General features: G+C 36.5%; 1 protein-coding gene and 2 long non-coding RNA genes across 3 annotated transcripts in view; all 3 read left to right on the top strand.

Annotated features, from left to right (window-relative positions):
• LOC127859372 (uncharacterized) overlaps positions 1–12,084 on the top strand; it is a 184,900-nt gene extending 172,816 nt beyond the window's left edge. Inside the window, exon 2 of the long non-coding RNA XR_008039337.1 lies at positions 11,613–12,084. This is a non-coding gene — a long non-coding RNA (uncharacterized LOC127859372). The remainder of the gene's footprint in view (positions 1–11,612) is intronic.
• LOC127859808 (uncharacterized) overlaps positions 1–17,521 on the top strand; it is a 436,037-nt gene that overhangs the window by 377,429 nt on the left and 41,087 nt on the right. The window lies entirely within an intron of this gene.
• On the top strand, positions 4,454–10,683 carry LOC127859371 (uncharacterized). The gene is made up of 3 exons (XR_008039336.1): positions 4,454–4,689; positions 5,583–5,676; positions 10,556–10,683. It is a non-coding gene; the product is annotated as an uncharacterized LOC127859371 (long non-coding RNA).

Here is a 17,521-nt window from a genome sequence, read left to right as displayed (position 1 = left end):
ACGTACAACTGCATGTCGCCCTGAAGAATGCCCATGAGTATAAATGAAACTCTATTGAAATAATAAGAGGAGATGCGTTCACAAGAAATTATTCTTATACTAAGTATATTGAAAAAATAATCCAAGGGTCATTATTTCAGTTTAACGGTAAGCGATATTTAAATTTCCGAATAAAAGACGGGAGAGCTTATGTTCGCCCCTATGAAATTGACGGGAGGGTTTTTATCCGGATGCCTCATATTCCTAGTATATGCATGTAAAGTGATAATGTCGAAAGAAAAGCGTGTTGCACGAAAATCGACTTTAAATACTCCAAACTTAATTTTAGGGTCGGCAAGAAAAAAACGTAGGGTCGGGTTACCGGAAACAATTTTACGCTTTAAAACTGTACCTTTAAAACAGAAAATGTCATAATTTGGTAGGGAAATTAAACAACTTATACCAACTTACAGCGCACATCTGATATTGAAAAAATACTTTTGCATATTTTAGGAACGTCATTAATTTTCTTTCACAACGATATTATTTTAATTCAAGTCGGTAGAATATTTTGCTTTTATAATTACTTTTATCTTTTCCGAATTTTACGCAAAACATAATTAGGCATTAGAAATCATAAAACTTTACCAACTTTGGACGCTAACATGAGTGCTAATTTGATATTGTAAAACATAATTGTTGCATGTTTTACAAACCTTAGAGGGCCTCTCTACTAGGATACCATTATAATTAATATGGAAAAAATAATATAGCTTTTATAATCACTTAAACATAGGTTTTACTTAAATGTCGGTATCTCTGTTTTTTTGTATTATATATTGTGAAATGCGCATTTTTCAGCTGATTCGTTTGATATAATTATCATGACGCTATGTTAAAAAATTAAAATTTTGTTAAGAAAACATGTACATCACATGCGCAATTTGCTGGATGGACGGACTTTTTGACGTTACGTCATAGCAAATTTTGATAATAACATGAATATAATATTGACACATCATTTCAATGTTATTCTACCACGGCACGTGACTTGTTTTCTATATACAAAGAAGAAACACTACTGTTGGTTATTACCCCGATATACCAACGTTTGTTTAAAGTGACGTCACTTTGATTGTCCGCGCACATTTTATGAATAAAGACGACGTCATTTGATTGGAATTGTTGTGGTGACGTCATGTTTTCGCGGAAAAGTGGGGGAAGTTCGGTTAATATAATTCTCATTTATAACCTTTAAATCGCGGGTAACTTATTAATGAAATCGTGTTAGAATCGAAATAATCCACGGGTAACCGTTGGATTATTTCTTCATTAAAACAATTAAAACTATTAATGTAACACTTGATCAATATCAAATGTCGTATTTTGCATGGTTTGTTTTTGAATACTCTTTTAAATACAACAAATAAAATAAGTTGTAAATAAAATTAGTTTAACACAAGACAAACACATACCATATCTTCAGGTTAATTTCAAAACTGTGTTGACTGCCATTACTACGAAAGTACAAGTTGTTAAATGAAATAACGAAATAAATCCTGAACTTTTTCCATTTAGCTTTTGTTTTGACATTTATATTATCTTATATTAATTCAAACCAAGTTATACATGAACAGCACATTCGTCTTTAAATACTACTTGTATGTATACGCTGCCCTGTATCTTTTTGAGCAACAGTATTAAAACGTATTTTATTAAAATAATAGACTTGCAAAACCAGCATAGTTGCTGATAACCTGTCATCAGGCTAACGTAGTTCACATTTTGCAAATGCATTTTGTGTTTTGACCTTTTTGGTCAGTCACCCTGGTTATTCTCAATATCATGAGGCGTTTATGACCCAAAGGTTGCATTATATCAAACCATTCAGAACCGTAGTATTATGTTAAAACGTATTGGGTTGTTGGTTACATGGTTAACACGTACTACAGTATTTTTAAAATGGTGTCAACGCCATTGATAAGAAATGAAGCATTAGGAAGACTAGCAAGCACTGATTAACACAGTATAAAAATGAAGTGTCTTGAAACATAACACGTGTTTATATTTGCGTACACAACCGGATTTATAAGCGGGATATTGTGAGTAAAACGCCGAAATATATTGCTGACATAATTATTTTGTTTAGCAAATATCTCCGCTCAATATTTACGCCATTGCTTTCGGATTTGCCAAACGCGTCCAATTGTGTCGAATCATATGATCAATTGTTCAAGTTATCTTCTTTGTGAGGGAACACTATTTATTTCCTGTTTACGTGTTATTTGGTGTTTTATCTCAACATAATCTTCCGGTCTTTACATCCATGTCAGTTGGATTTGAATGAATTTTCTTCCTGTCCAATTGTGTCGTATCATATGATCAATTGTTCAAGGTTTCTTCTTTGTCAGGGAAAACTATTTTGTCCTGTTTACGCGTTATTTAGTGTTTTATCTCAACATAATATCCCGGTCTTTACATCCATGTCAGTTGAATTTGAATGAATTTTCTTCCTGTCTTTTTAGTTTCGGGTTTGAATTATAAAATTGGAAAACCAATCAAGCACACGCGAGTAAGTTGTTCTTCAGGAAGTAGTGTGATTTTGCTTTAAATGTATAATATTGCTTCATAAGCTCACCTGAGAATACGCCATGATGTTATAAGTCAGTCGTAATTGTATGTAGTGAGTTCTACCATTCAACTCGGTTAAAACCACAGCGGTGTTTTAAAACAGTATTTCAATATATAATTTTCATTTTTGCAGATGAAATAAGCCAGGAAATGTAATGTTCAAATTATACATTATATATATGTTTTTATACATAATGACTATTTTACCGTCTTTGTTTAACTTTAATATAAATTGTAGTTGATTCAAACGGAACACTTCACCCAATCAACGGAACTGTACGTAATCCAACTCGGCTTTCGGCTTTTCACGTCCCAACGTCCCGACGTTTGTGAGTCTAGAAATTTAGTTAGGTAGGAGCGATGTGACACACTCTGGGTTTTCCGGACATTTCCGGGTTTTATACCTCCCCTTTGGTATTAATAATGCATTTAAAATTTAAGACGAACGTTCAACATTTAGGTACGGAATGAACGAGAAAACCAGTCTGTACACTGTCTATTAAACAGACGGGCCGAATGTTTAAAATGCGGCATGCTAGCCTCCTGGTCTCTTATCATGCTTATAGAATAAGCGAGACCACTGTGCAGGAGAGTGCCCATATTTTAGCTTGATTGCTCCGCAAATAGCACTGACACTGTTATCGGGTTTCAACATCCGGTTTTGTAAAACTTAATAACGGCTTTAATACAATCTATATTTCTCAACCCGACTGGTTGTCCACGGACATCTAAATTGAAAAAAATCAGGTGCCCGGACAAGCAAATGTACGACTCGGGCAGCTCGGACATTTGATTTCGCCACCCCTGATCGTACTGTTGATTCCGGAGAAAGCCGATGTATCAAGACTGGTTTAGCGCATAATCACTTTGAGTAATCGGTTACAATCGTCATATTGCGTATGATAGTAAAATGTAGTAGATTGCAATGTGCAATTGTAGTGGTAAGCAAGAAGTTTTATCTAAAGCACTGCACTATTTACGTTATATCTAAACATACACAGGCTTTGTGTACAAAAAAAATAAAGGCATTAAGTAGAACACAATATCTAGATCGTACAATTGTCTTAGTTTTGGTACACTGTAATGAGAAAAAAAAGAGGTATTCAAATGTCATCTTTCATTGAAATCATAATAAAAATATATAATTAACAAAAATACCCAGGTGCGGTTAGGATATCTCGTTGTTAGGATCTCTGTATTTAGTTTCACCCCTCTAGCAACAATATTTTTTGATTTACGTTCGACATAAAAAATTGACAAATGAAAGGAAAGACAGACGGAAGGACGAGCGAAAAGTCAATACGTATCCCCGCTCGGAAATTGTGGGCATAACAACGACTAGAGATGAACGTATACACATGTGAAAGTAGTGCATCAATTACGATCGTATTAATGCAAAAGCTCATTACATTAAACAAGTATTGCTCTATTTGCTATGTAAACAGTAAATAATGTAAATCATTGCAATACATTTCACAAAAATATAAAACACAGTAGTTCTTGCATTCAAAAAAGTGTGGCATATATAAATGCTTATATTTGCTCAATGCAATTCAATTACAAGGGCTTAAATGCGTGTGTGTAAAGTGACAATAAATGTGTAGACAATAAATTCAAGCATGTTACCACTACACAATGTAAACGTGATACCTTAAAACTACATAAACATAACCAGGATAGAATTCTTTATTATATCCGGTGTTATTTTATTTCAGGCAAAACATGATCTCAATGTGTACTGAGATGAAGACATTAAGTATCATCAACATAACATTTACCAGATTTTCGTATTAAGACTTTTTTTAAATACAAGTTTTGGCTCATAACTTGTACTAAACATTTACTACGCTATGTTATTTTTGTTATGAATCTCGATGATATCATATCTATTTAAAGAGCAACTAAATGATCGTAGATAAACAGAAATTCCTTTCAAATGTTATCGGATCGAAAGTGCATGGATTTTCTATACATCCTAACCCTAAATTGTGTTTGTTTGTGACATTTATTTGAGGTTATAATGACATGGAATCATATTAAAATCGTCGTTGCAGTAGACAGTAAGATATAATTGAAAATGTGCGTGTTAACGCATTAATTATTTATTACTTTGGTCGAATGGATATTGAAATCGAAAGTACATGAATTTGTCTATACAACCTAACCCTAAATTTTGTTTGTTTGTGACATTTGTTTGAGGCTAGTGTGACATGGTATCATATTAAAATAGTCGTTTCAGTAGACAGTAAGTTATAATTAAAAATGTACGTGTTAACACATTTATAATAATTATATAACTTTGGTCGAATGGTCCGGAATGGATATTGAATTCGAAAGTGCAAGACATTTGAATATTGCTAACAGCTACCCTCTTTCAAACTGTTGATGAACTTTGCTTATTATTTACAAACATATTTATTTATTCGAGGCGGATATGTTAGTTTTCTTAAGTATAAGTCATGTTTTTCATAGTCGTTTATCGAACAGTTGATTGTTGTAAATCAATATGCGTATCCAAGTTCTATCCTTTTTAAATTGCGAACAACAGTATCATAAGGAGTCCACGCTTGGTTTGGACAAATCAATTTAGATTTGTCCTACTCAGACTATTAATTTTATCAAAATAGTAAAACATATTTATGTATTTTAGGCGGATATTTTATTTAACGTATTTGTGTTTAGTAAAAGCCATGTTCTTCCTTGTGCATTATCGAACAATTGATTGTTGTAAATCAATATGCGTATGCAAGTTCTAGCCTTTCGAAAAATAGTATCACGAGGAATCAACGCTTTGATTTGCCAAATCAGTTATAAATCGATTTAAATGTTTTGATACGTTTTATGCGAAGTTAAACGCTCATAAATCACATACAATCAATCTTAAATAATTTTGAAAATATATTATTACTTTTTATAATGCCTTCTTTTATTTAATCGTTTTTTTTGTAATTGAATGTTATATTGACTTCCAGCTTTTTAAAAATGGCAGAAGGAGGCTTTGGGTGTACGGATACAGAGACTGGAAGCGTTTCTAGACCCAACAGTCTGTACAGTCGTCACTCTCAGGTAAATCAGTGACTGGAAGCGTTCCCAGACCCATAAGTCCGTACAGTCGTCACTCTCAGGTAAATCAGAGACTGGAAGCGTTCCCATACACATCAGTCTGTACAGTCGTCACTCTCGAGTAAATCAGAGACTCAAAAGCGTTCCCAGAAAAATCAGTCCGTACAGTCGTCACTCTCAGGTAAATCAAAGACTGGAAGCGTTCCCAGACCCATCAGTCCGTACAGTCGTCACTCTCAGGTAAATCAGAGACTGGAAGTGTTCCCTGACCCATCACTCCGTACAGTCGTCACTCTCAGGTAAATCAGAGGCTGAAGGCGTTCCTAGACCCATCAGTCTGTACAGTCGTCACATTCAGGTAAATCAGAGTCTGGAAGTGTTCCCAGACCCATCAGTCCGTACAGTCGTCACTCTCAGGTAAATCAGAGACTGGAAGCGTTCCCATACACATAAGTCCATATAGTCGTCACTCTCAGGTAAATCAGAGACTGAAAGTGTTACCAGACTCATCAGTCTGTACAGTCGTCACTCTCAGGTAAATCAGAGACTGAAAGCGTTCCCATACACAGCAGTCCGTACAGTCGTCACTCTCAGGTAAATCAGAGACTGGAAGTGTTCCCAGACACATCAGTCCGTACTGTCGTCACTCTCAGGTAAATCAGAGATTGAAAGTGTTCTTTGACCCATCAGTCCGTACAGTCGTCACTCTCAGATATATCACAGACTGGAAGTGTCCCCAGACACATCCGTCTGTACAGACGTCACGCTCAGGTAAATCAGAGACTGGAAGCGTTCCTAGTCCCATCAGTCCGTACAGTCGTCACTCTCAGGTAAATCAGAGGCTGAAAGTGTTCCCATACACAGCAGTCCATACAGTCGTCACTCTCAGGTAAATCAGAGACTGGAAGTGTTCCCAGACACATCAGTCCGTACAGTCGTCACTCTCAGGTAAATCAGAGACTGGAAGCGTTCCCATACACAGCAGTCTGTACAGTCGTCACTCTCAGGTAAATCAGAGACTGAAAGTGTTCCCAGACCCATCAGTCTGTACAGTCGGCACTCTCAGGTAAATCAGAGTCTGGAAGTGTTCCCAGACCCATCAGTCTGTACAATCGTCACTCTCAGGTAAATCAGAGACTTAAAGTGTTCCCAGGCCCATCAGTTTGTACAGTCGTCGCTCTCAGGTAAATCAGAGACTGGAAGTGTTCCCAGACCCATCAGTCTGTACAGTCGTCACTCTCAGGTAAATCAGAGTCTGAAAGTGTTCCCAGACACAGCAGTCCGTACAGTCGTCACTCTCAGGTAAATCAGAGGCTGGAAGCGTCCCCAGACCCATCAGTCTGTACAGTCGTCACTCTCAGGTAAATCAGAGACTGGAAGCGTTCCCAGACACATCAGTCCGTACAGTCTTCACTCTCGGGTAAATCAGAGACTTGAAGTGTTCCAAGACCCATCAGTCTGTACAGTCGTCACTCTCAGGTAAATCAGAGACTGGAAGTATTCTCAGACACATCAGTCCGTACAGTCGTCACTCTCAGGTAAATTAGAGACTGGAAGTGTTCCTAGACCCATTAATCTGTACAGTATTCACTCTCGGGTAAATCAGTGACTGGAAGCGTTCCCAGACACATCAGTCTGTACAGTCGTCACTCTCAGGTAAATCAGAGACTGGAAGTGTTCCTAGACCCATTAGTCTGTACAGTCGTCACTCTCTGGTAAATCAGTGACTGGAAGCGTTCCCAGACACATCAGTCTGTACAGTCGTCACTCTCAGGTAAATCAGAGACTGGAAGTGTTCCTAGACCCATCAGTCCGTACAGTCGTCACTCTCAGGTAAATCAGAGGCTGAAAGCGTTCCCATACACCGCAGTCTGTACAGGCGTCACTCTCGGGTAAATCAGTGACTGGAAGCGTTCCCAGACACACAGTCCGTACAGTCATCACTCTCAGGTAAATCAGAGGCTGGAAGCGTCCCCAGACCCATCAGTCTGTACAGTCGTCACTCTAAGGTAAATCAGAGACTGGAAGTATTCCCAGACCCATCAATCTGTACAGTCGTCACTCTCAGGTAAATCAGAGACTGGAAGCGTCCCTATACACAGCAATCTGTACAGTCGTCACTCTCGTAAATCAGAGACTGGAAGCGTTCCCAGACACATCAGTCCGTACAGTCGTCACTCTCAGGTAAATCAGAGGCTGATAGCGTTCCCAGACCCATCAGTCTGTACTGTCGTCACTTTCAGGTAAATCAGAGGCTGGAAGCGTCCCTAGACACAGCAATCTGTACAGTCGTCACTCTCAGTTAAATCAGAGACTGGAAGCGTTCCCAGACACATCAGTCCTACAGTCATCACTTTCAGGTAAATCAGAGGCTGGAAGCGTTCCCAGACACATCAGTCCTACAGTCGTCACTCTCAGGTTAATCAGAGGCTGGAAGCGTTCCCAGACACAGCATTTTGTACAACAGTATGTCTCAGGAATATTCTATGATTTTGAGCGCTAAGTTAGTGAGATGTATCGTACTCAACTTTCGTTTGTTATCGATCAAAATAAATCGATGTTTATATTAAACAATGAATTTAAAAGGAAACGAAATAGCGATTGTGTTTTTTAAACTTTAACTTCTTAATTTTTGTTTTAAATATGAATTTGTATGTATGTATGTATGTATGTATGTATCAGAGTATTTATTTTGACCTTGCGGTAACCCATGAAAGTGCAAGCCCTTATTTCCAATGGGGTCCTTTGGTTTTGCCGAAGAGACAGCAAGCAGAAGATACAGTATTGGGATACAAGGAATCCGGGTGCGATACCCTAGCTCTTTGCGAATAGATACCTTGGTTCTTTTACGTGCTCAGTATATAGCACCGATACACGCGAGAATTACCTGGGTTTCATACCAGTACATCTCTAGCTGGGTGGGAAATACTTGAAGCATTTCTGATATTTCCAGTGCCCCGGCCGATATTTGAACCGGGGACCTCTGGAATGGTAGACCAGAGTGTTACCACTCGACCACCGCACCACCCAATGTGCATAGGTTAATTTTGAAAATATACTATTGAACGTAGATATATGTATTAATAGATATAACCAAAGTTTGCGTTCGGATATTTTAACCATTCTTTGGTTGTTTTAAACGTTTAAGTGTCAATTTGTACAAATACAATTGAAAGAACGTGTAAATGGAACGAGTAAAATGCACTGGCGCAAGTCGAAGACATGGCAAATCACTATTACAATATTTAAATTGATGTTGCCAATGAACAAGCTAAAACAATAATTTGTCTTTCAAAACAGTATTTTGTGCAAATGCAAGTGATAATTTTTAGATGGTCTTGTTTGTTATTTCAATATTAACGTTAGTGACTTCAATGGTTACTCTTTACAAGATCCATCGAAATGTACGAAATTCAACTCGGTATAACAAGATCCATTGAAATGTACGAAATTCAACTCGGTATAACAAGATCCGTCGAAATGTACGAAATTCAACTCGGTATAACAAGATCCATCGAAATGTACGAAATTCAACTCGGTATAACTATTTTCTTGATTGGTGCTCAAAAGTAAAACAAACTGCAGTAACACATACATTGTGATGTATCGTATACTTAATGATTAACAGGACTTGTTTTGAAAGTGTATTTTTTGTGTACAGACATTTTATTTTTGCCATATAGTAATATATACATTCATATGACATTCATGTAAAATTCGTGTAACATACATAGCAAGTCATAAACACATACGTTTAGGGTGTGTATAGCCATAGAAGTAGTAATCGAAGATTCGTATGCAATACGTGTTTCAAATTAGAAAAAAAGTAAAAGAAAAAATTTGTATATACCTAAAACAGTATGCTAATAATGTCGTATAATTACAGAAATCCCAGTTATACTGCACTGATTCCTGTTTAAGTCTAAAACAGAAGAACATACATATTGTATATAATATTGAAGTTCTTTTAAGTGAGGTATGTATTATATTTCTGTGCGTTTTAAATGAGACTCAAGCCGACTTTCATATGTATATCTTCCGAATGTCACCTAAAATAGTATGCTAATAATGTCTTTAGCTGGGGTTTTAGACAGGACATAAATTAACATCCATACCCATTCAATATGAATACTGCGATGATGACTGTCTTCGTTTACTGTGTATTATGTTATACGTATATACTACCTTTAAATAAGCTTGATATGGTACACCATCTTCACCAGAATCAGTCTCATTATGCGTGCCATTATATGAGTCGAGGTTTTTTAATATTAACGTCACGCACATAGCTGGGCCGGATTTATTGCGCCTTGACGCCACAGTGAATCCAGAATAATTTAATAAAATAATAATAACTTCGAGTCTAATTTAATTTAAGTCTGTTTTATAGGCTATCATTCAGGAACGCGTTTTCGTCTTCGCTCTACATACCTTTCAACAAAGAACATGAACACGGGCATTCGATGATAAAACTGAACATACATATTCATTAGTACTACACATATAATACTGTTATAGTATTAAACGTCAATATATGTATTAAAAATACCCATAATACAATCGGTGTGTTTATTAACACTAAATGTGTCACTTAATGTTCAAACATGTATTCAAATAGACACAATGATCAACAAATAATTCAAAAATGACTTACTTATTATGTTCACATTTTATTTACGATATTATTTAATAATGACGTTTGCTGCGGTAATGCATACCTGTAGACACTATTTTTCATTTACAAATACACACAGCTTTATATTATCTGAAAAAATATTATAACCAACTTCGGAAATGTGTCATTTTTTATATGCGTATAATTTAAATAATCTTTCATCACGCATCTTAAACCGACATAAAGAACGTCCTATTTTGTTTTCAGAATTATGTAGAGAGTGTGTCTGTTGAGATCTGTACTATAATGACCCGGTTGGGATACGGCGAGGAGATGAGACGGTGGCGCGTTGCGAGGTACAGGGAGTGTGACAGACTGAGAAATGCATACCTTAGTAATACTTTTATCACAGCTGGCAGTAAGGCAGAAGGGCTGACCTGCGTTTACGAAAGCGACCGTGACCATCTATTCTTGCTGAAAAATGTCATCTGTTTGGAAGCTGGTATCAATCTTTACAGCATACCACACGACTTACAAGTGTACAGGATGGATACACATGTATATCCAGGACACTGCAGACTTTTATTAGAGAGACTCACGTCTAGAAGTAATGAAATAATCGACAATGCTCTGTGTGATAATGGAAATGGGGGCGTTCTATTGAGCAGTAGTTTATTTTTAGATGAATTTTCGTCGTCGTCATTTGCATATATCGATCTACTCCAACTCAAAACGGTGCAACATAAATGCGTGGGACCGTCGTTACCGCTTACCATTCGAGGGTGTTTGCATGAAGACAACGTACTCGCACTACGCTGTTTATGCCCAAGTGTCCTACACAGATGGGCTGCCAGACCCCGTCATTGGCCGTCACCAGTCATAGTTAAGAAAGTCGTAACATTAGGAGCGATTCTAACACCGGTTGGATTTAAGGGGAGTGAATTCAAGCACATGGAATGGAGGATTAACTTTAATAGCGGTGAGGCAGAACTCGTAAGCAACCTTAATGATACTCAAGCGAAAGTTTATGTTTTACTCAAAATGATCATCAAAGATATAATCAAACCAACAAATAAAGAAATAACGTCATATATACTGAAAAACATAGTTTTATGGCAAGCTGAACGTAACCCACAGACACGCTTTAGTGCATACAGTTTGCTTCACTGGCTGCATGACGGTCTGAGAGAACTAAGGACTGCAATTGCCAAAAAATATATGCCGTATTACATGATTCCTGAACGAAATTTAATGGAAGCATGTGGTATAAACAATAAGCTGCATCGTAAATGGGTAGCAGATATCACGGACATGCTAGAAGAAGGTCCCGGGGTAATACTTAGATTGGAGAAGATACGAAAGGCTATTGTCGGGTCCCCGGAGCCTATGTTGTGGTACAGCAAGAAAAGGATGGAGCTGGAGATGCTGTGGCTCGAGGAGCAGAAAAGAATAGCGGAATATATATATAAGAACGAGATGTTGAATAGCTCGGATTTCATGCTGAATTCGCTACGTTTTCGCCGTGGAGAGGTATTGATGGAGGTGCGACAACGAATGATCCAGGAGGGCTGTTCTGTAAATGATCGGGATGATATTGCAGTCGCTATGTTAATGTAATAATGAACTAACATACTAAAATTACACGTGCACCATGGCTGTACTAAAGACCACACATTCACTCAAATAAATAATGTCATTCATCGACGGATTATACGGCGTAATATTTTCCAATATATATGCAGTATTTATTAAATTAATGATTGTAAAATATAATGAACTAAAAACCCATAAGCGTATATATTGGTGTTTTACATTCTTGAATATGGTTGTAAAATACGATGTTAACGCAGGTAAGCCATCTGATAAAAAAATTATTAGCATTTATTGATGTTTCGTGGATTGTGATTTTCATTTCACAACCGTAACCCCCATCATATGTTTAAAAGAAATTTCGATTAAACAAATGTGAGCGACTACCGCATCACGGAAACAGTTCTTTAAGTTGCGAAATGATTCATAAGGTTGGGGTTACAAACAACAAGGGAGTCGTCGTTGACTCAAACAGCTGACTCTCTTGAAGAATCACTGACGGTGTTATGGCAATGTGGATTTCGTATCGCCTAAATGTGTAATAAAAAGCAATTCATATAAAAGCCAAACACATTTATGGTGTCCCTTTTTTCATTATTACTACACGGTTATACTTGTTCTGAAAAATGTCAAAATTCCCTTCTTTTCCCCCATTATAACGATTTCAATGAGCTTTATTCATTAAAAAAAAAAAGAGTAATTATCAAGACAAACAAATTAACAACATCAACAATAGCTTGATATTGTGAAGTATGGGGTGTTTATAATTATAAAGAGGTAGACAAATTGCATATACGTTTTTGTAAGTATTTACTGGGTGTTAAGAAGCAAACTCCTTCATATGCAGTGTATGGTGAACTTGGTCGAGTACCTCTATCTGTTATTTGCAAAGAAAGAGCTGTTAAATTTTGGTTGAAAATAATGAAAAATAACGAATTACCTATATATCACATCTATAATGATCTATGCGATAATGTCAATACGCCTTGTTGGGCAAGTAGAATAAACTCCATTGTCGATCATCTAGGCTATGCACATATCAGATTATTTTTCGATCATAACGTGTATTATTATAGTTTGTTGAAATCAAGAATAAGATATCAATTTGTTCAGGAATGGCATGATAGTATTAATGCAATGTCAAAACTTGATAGTTATTGCAAATATAAAACCGAATTTTGTTTTGAAAAATACTTAGATGTTATAACTAATGACAAGTTACGAAAATTATTGACAAGTATACGATTATGTTCCCATAGTCTAGAGATAGAAGTAGGAAGATATTATAACATAGAAAGAGATAATAGATTGTGCAAATTATGTAATCAAAATGCTGTAGAATCAGAATATCATTTCATTTTATGTTGCTCAAAGTATAGATGTATAAGATCAAAATATATTGGAAATTGTTCATGGCCTACTGTTCAAAAATTCATTTTATTAATGTCAACAAATAGTAAAAAATGTATGTATAATCTTGCAAAATATATTAAAGAATCTCTATGTTTAAGACAAGAAGCTCTTGAAAACCTAACTATTCTCTGATCGTTATGTAAAACTCTGTTGTGTTCTTTGTTATATGTATATGGAATTAGTTTATATAGAAATTGTATTTGTATATATGTATATGATTGTCTTTGCCATAAGTTGTTATATTTGTAAATGGCCAAAGGCAAATATTTTGCCGATTGCTAATAAACTGAAACTGAAACTGATATTTTCGATGACTATGGTACGCTCTGGATCGTACAAGATTGTCTGTTTCGCATCCGCATTCTAGACGTGTCTTGATATATTTCCAACAAGCTATACGCAAATCTCAGAGTTTGAACTGATGTTTTCCGCATAAATGAACAATCGCGATGACGTCATTGATAGTTGCAGACCCGGGCTGAATGAACTGAAACAATATTCTGAAAACTTCGGTGTTGTACTTTCGCACGATAATTTATCGTTTTAGAATTGCGGGATTCTGGCTGATCGAGGTATTTGCTAATAAGTCGATAAGTCGCATTTTCTGGTACCCATCCTATTTTCGTGGCGTGTTACTTCGTGTACCCGTTGATCTATATCCGGTACTTATACTCTTGGCTTTATGTATGTGACTAGGTGTCGGAGAGATCTGTAAAATCATAGCCGGGGAGTAACACACGCGTACAATTGAATGAATACCTCATTGTATTGATGGATTACATTAATGATGTAATTACACGTAAATGTAACCATAACTGTTTTCTTAATTATTTCATTCATAATGAGTAATTCATAAGTTCTTACAACTGAATTTAAACTATGTGTTAGAGAAGACATCACAATTACAGTTGTCGATCTTTCTTCACTTTGTATGCGTTTCAAACTCCGCGAGTCCCTCCATTTTTGTTATTACTATTAGCGGTATGTAAGAATTATTACCCGCTTCCATTGTGTTACAGACAACACATGTCTTCTGAGAACGACCTTCTTGACGCAGTTGTCTTATGCAAAGACATTAGTTCAATCATATATTTTTATTCGCCATCCGATGACAAGCAATTAGTACATTTGTTAACTGAGTTACAGAAAGTATGCCATTACTTGACTGTTTTTTCAACATACTCGTAAATGAGTTGTTGTTCGTACCCACCGGTTAATCTTTTCATCGCCCTGTCTGAAAGATCAGATATCGTAACGGTTGTCAATGAGGACTGAGACACTCCTGTCAAGATAAATGACATTCGCTATCGTTATATCTGCTATTGTGTTTATGTTTATGGAATACAATTGTATATTGTTTTGAACTATTTACATAACATAATAACTACTTATTTACGACCATGCACGCAAATAATATCAAAACATAAAATAAAGACAAACAACAAGCCCATATGATAGCATTATGAAATGGTTCCTGATACAGGAAATGGACACAACAGTTATGTAAAGTCTATTTGTAATGTTGTAACAGTATACTACGAGAGGTGGAGCATAATATGGCAAGTAATAAAAGACGCAGAATGCACATTAAGTTACCAATGGGACTCAATATAAACCACAGTGAACGTTCTTTTGCGAGATATAATCAACTTGCAAGGAAAATAATCCAAGTAATATATGTGATGCATGTTGAATAGCTTAAAGAGTTTCGCCTAAACGACACGAAACAACTTGGGTAGCTGGGCTACCATTACTATGTTCACATACTTATATCATTAACGAACATCTTCTCTACTTGAATCAGAGTTATTGGCTGTAGAAATGTATAGAAGACCGATTCCCAAATAAAATATATGGCCGGGCCGGGATCGAATCCTCGATGCAAGGATTTGAAGTACAGCGCTCTGACCGCTCTTTCAACTGAGCCGTAAGTGCGTCAATGCCAATACGACACGACACAAGATGAAAAACGTGGGGCTTGTTTGATTGCGGCATTTTAAAGAGTAAGTCAGCGCCAATACGACACGACACAAGGCGGACGATGCTATGTTACAAGTATTAAATTCATGTCATTACATTCAATGTTCATGATCACTGAGCCGTAAGTGCGTCAATGCCAATACAACACGACACAAGACGAAAAACGTGAGGCTTGTTTGATTGCGGCCATTTTAAAGAAAGTAAGTCAGCGCCAATACGACACGACACAAGGCGGACGATGCTATGTTACAAGTATTGAAGTCATGTCGTTACGTTGAATGTTCATGATCACTGAGCTGTCAGTGAGTCAATGCCAATACGACACGACACAAGACCAAAAACGTTAGGCTTGTTTGATTGCGGCCATTTTGAAGAGAGTAAGTCAGCGCCAATACGACACGACACAAGACGGACGATGCTATGTTACAAGTATTGAAGTCATGTCGTTACGTTCAATGCTAGGGATCACTATGTCACGCCACATGTCGAAATAAACAATAACAGGTTACTTAAAATACAAAAGATAGATTAGATCAGTAACGGCTTCCTGCAACAACTTCAGATAGTAACCAAGGAATATAGTGATTGACGCGCCGTGACTTAGGGATATGTTAGAATTCTTAGTAAACTCATGCTTACATACCATACATATATATAAATATGGGTGAACATCTGGAGTTACGAATAAACTCCGCAGATAACAAAAAAGGGAAAAAGACTAGGTCCACGAGTTGAGAACATAAGCAGCCATTGTGATGTTTGTATAATACAAGTGGCCTTTCTTTTCAGTCTAATCAATGTGGCTTCTGAACTTGTTTTTCAGTCGTAAACATTTGATAATTTTGATGAGATATCATAAGAACAAATGTTTTGATTTGATAAGGGAATGATTCTTTTGGGAATAGGCGTGTGTATGCGATAAGGGGCAATAGTCCCTATTTCCGTCAATGGAAATTACATCCTGTTATGCAAAGTGGAGCAATTCAAATTTTATCTATGAGTGTAAGTTGCTGAATTTTAGGGCTAAAAACACACATACGTATGTATGGTTTCGGCTTAATCGTAACTGTCTTTATTAATGTTTGCGTTTCCACAACTTAATTCGTCGAACCGTTACTTACTTCCGCTGATTTCTGAAACGGTATCCATGCTTTAAACTATTTTTATAGTTGCACGTTAGACTTGCAAACATTTGGGCCTCGCTCTGTGAAAAAGAGGTTTAATGCATGTGTCTAAAGTGTCTTCCAAGATAAGCCTGTGCAGTCAGCAACAACAAAATCATCGTTTAAAGTATCTAAATGTTTTTAGAAAAGATCGCTAGTAAAAGAAGTTTTAACAAAAAATAAGCTACATATTACGCATGGTATATGTGATCCCAATTATTCCCGTCCAGCCATACATTTCGTTATACATACAAGCAAAGAGGGGCATAATAAGTTGAAGCACTGTTTGTTATTGACAATTAATGCCCCACTCTTACTCTACTCAGGAAGCATGGATAAAGAGTTAATCTTTTCGGTCAATGCGCACTGTCCGTTTCCGTCGGAGTGTTGTGTTGCGGGAAACACAGAAAGTATTTTGTGTACACAGTACAAATTAAAGGGATCTTTTCACGGTTTGGTAAATTGACAAAATTGAAAAAAGTTGTGTCAGATTCGCAAATTCTCGTTTTAGTTATGATATTTGTAAGGAAACAGTAATACTGAACATTTACCATGGCCTAATATAGCCATTATAATTATGCATCGTTTGACGATTTAAAAACCTGAAAATTATAAAGCGTTGCAACGCGAAACGATTGAATAATTTGGAGAGTTCTGTTGTTGTCTTTTAAATTTACGAAACTATGATGATTGCTTATATAAGGTATAAAGTACTTATTCTGCGTATACTCGGCGGAATAGCCGAGAGGCTAATGCGTTTTTACTTCAGACTAACTTCAGGACTCCAGGGGTCACTGGTTCGAACCCTGCTACCTGCTACTTTTTTCCCCTTGGTTTAATTTTATTCTTGATTTTTTACTGGAGCTTTTAAGATCCAATGTTTACATTTATCAATATAAAGCATTTAATGACAAACTTCAAAATATGCCAAAATCTCTGAAAAGGCCACTTTAATAAAACGTTATAAAAAATCATTAGCTTGCGCGTATACTTGTTTTCACTTGGGTATTTTGGTGCATTTTGTCTTCGATTATAGGTGTGGCTTGACTGTTTTGTGAAAAATAGACACTTTGTGCTTGGGTAACTG

This window comes from Dreissena polymorpha, chromosome 15 (assembly GCF_020536995.1).
Source record: "Dreissena polymorpha isolate Duluth1 chromosome 15, UMN_Dpol_1.0, whole genome shotgun sequence".
NCBI classification, from domain to species: domain Eukaryota; kingdom Metazoa; phylum Mollusca; class Bivalvia; order Myida; family Dreissenidae; genus Dreissena; species Dreissena polymorpha.
Note: the sequence above shows the minus strand (reverse complement) of the source record. Positions and strands in the feature narration are given on the sequence as shown.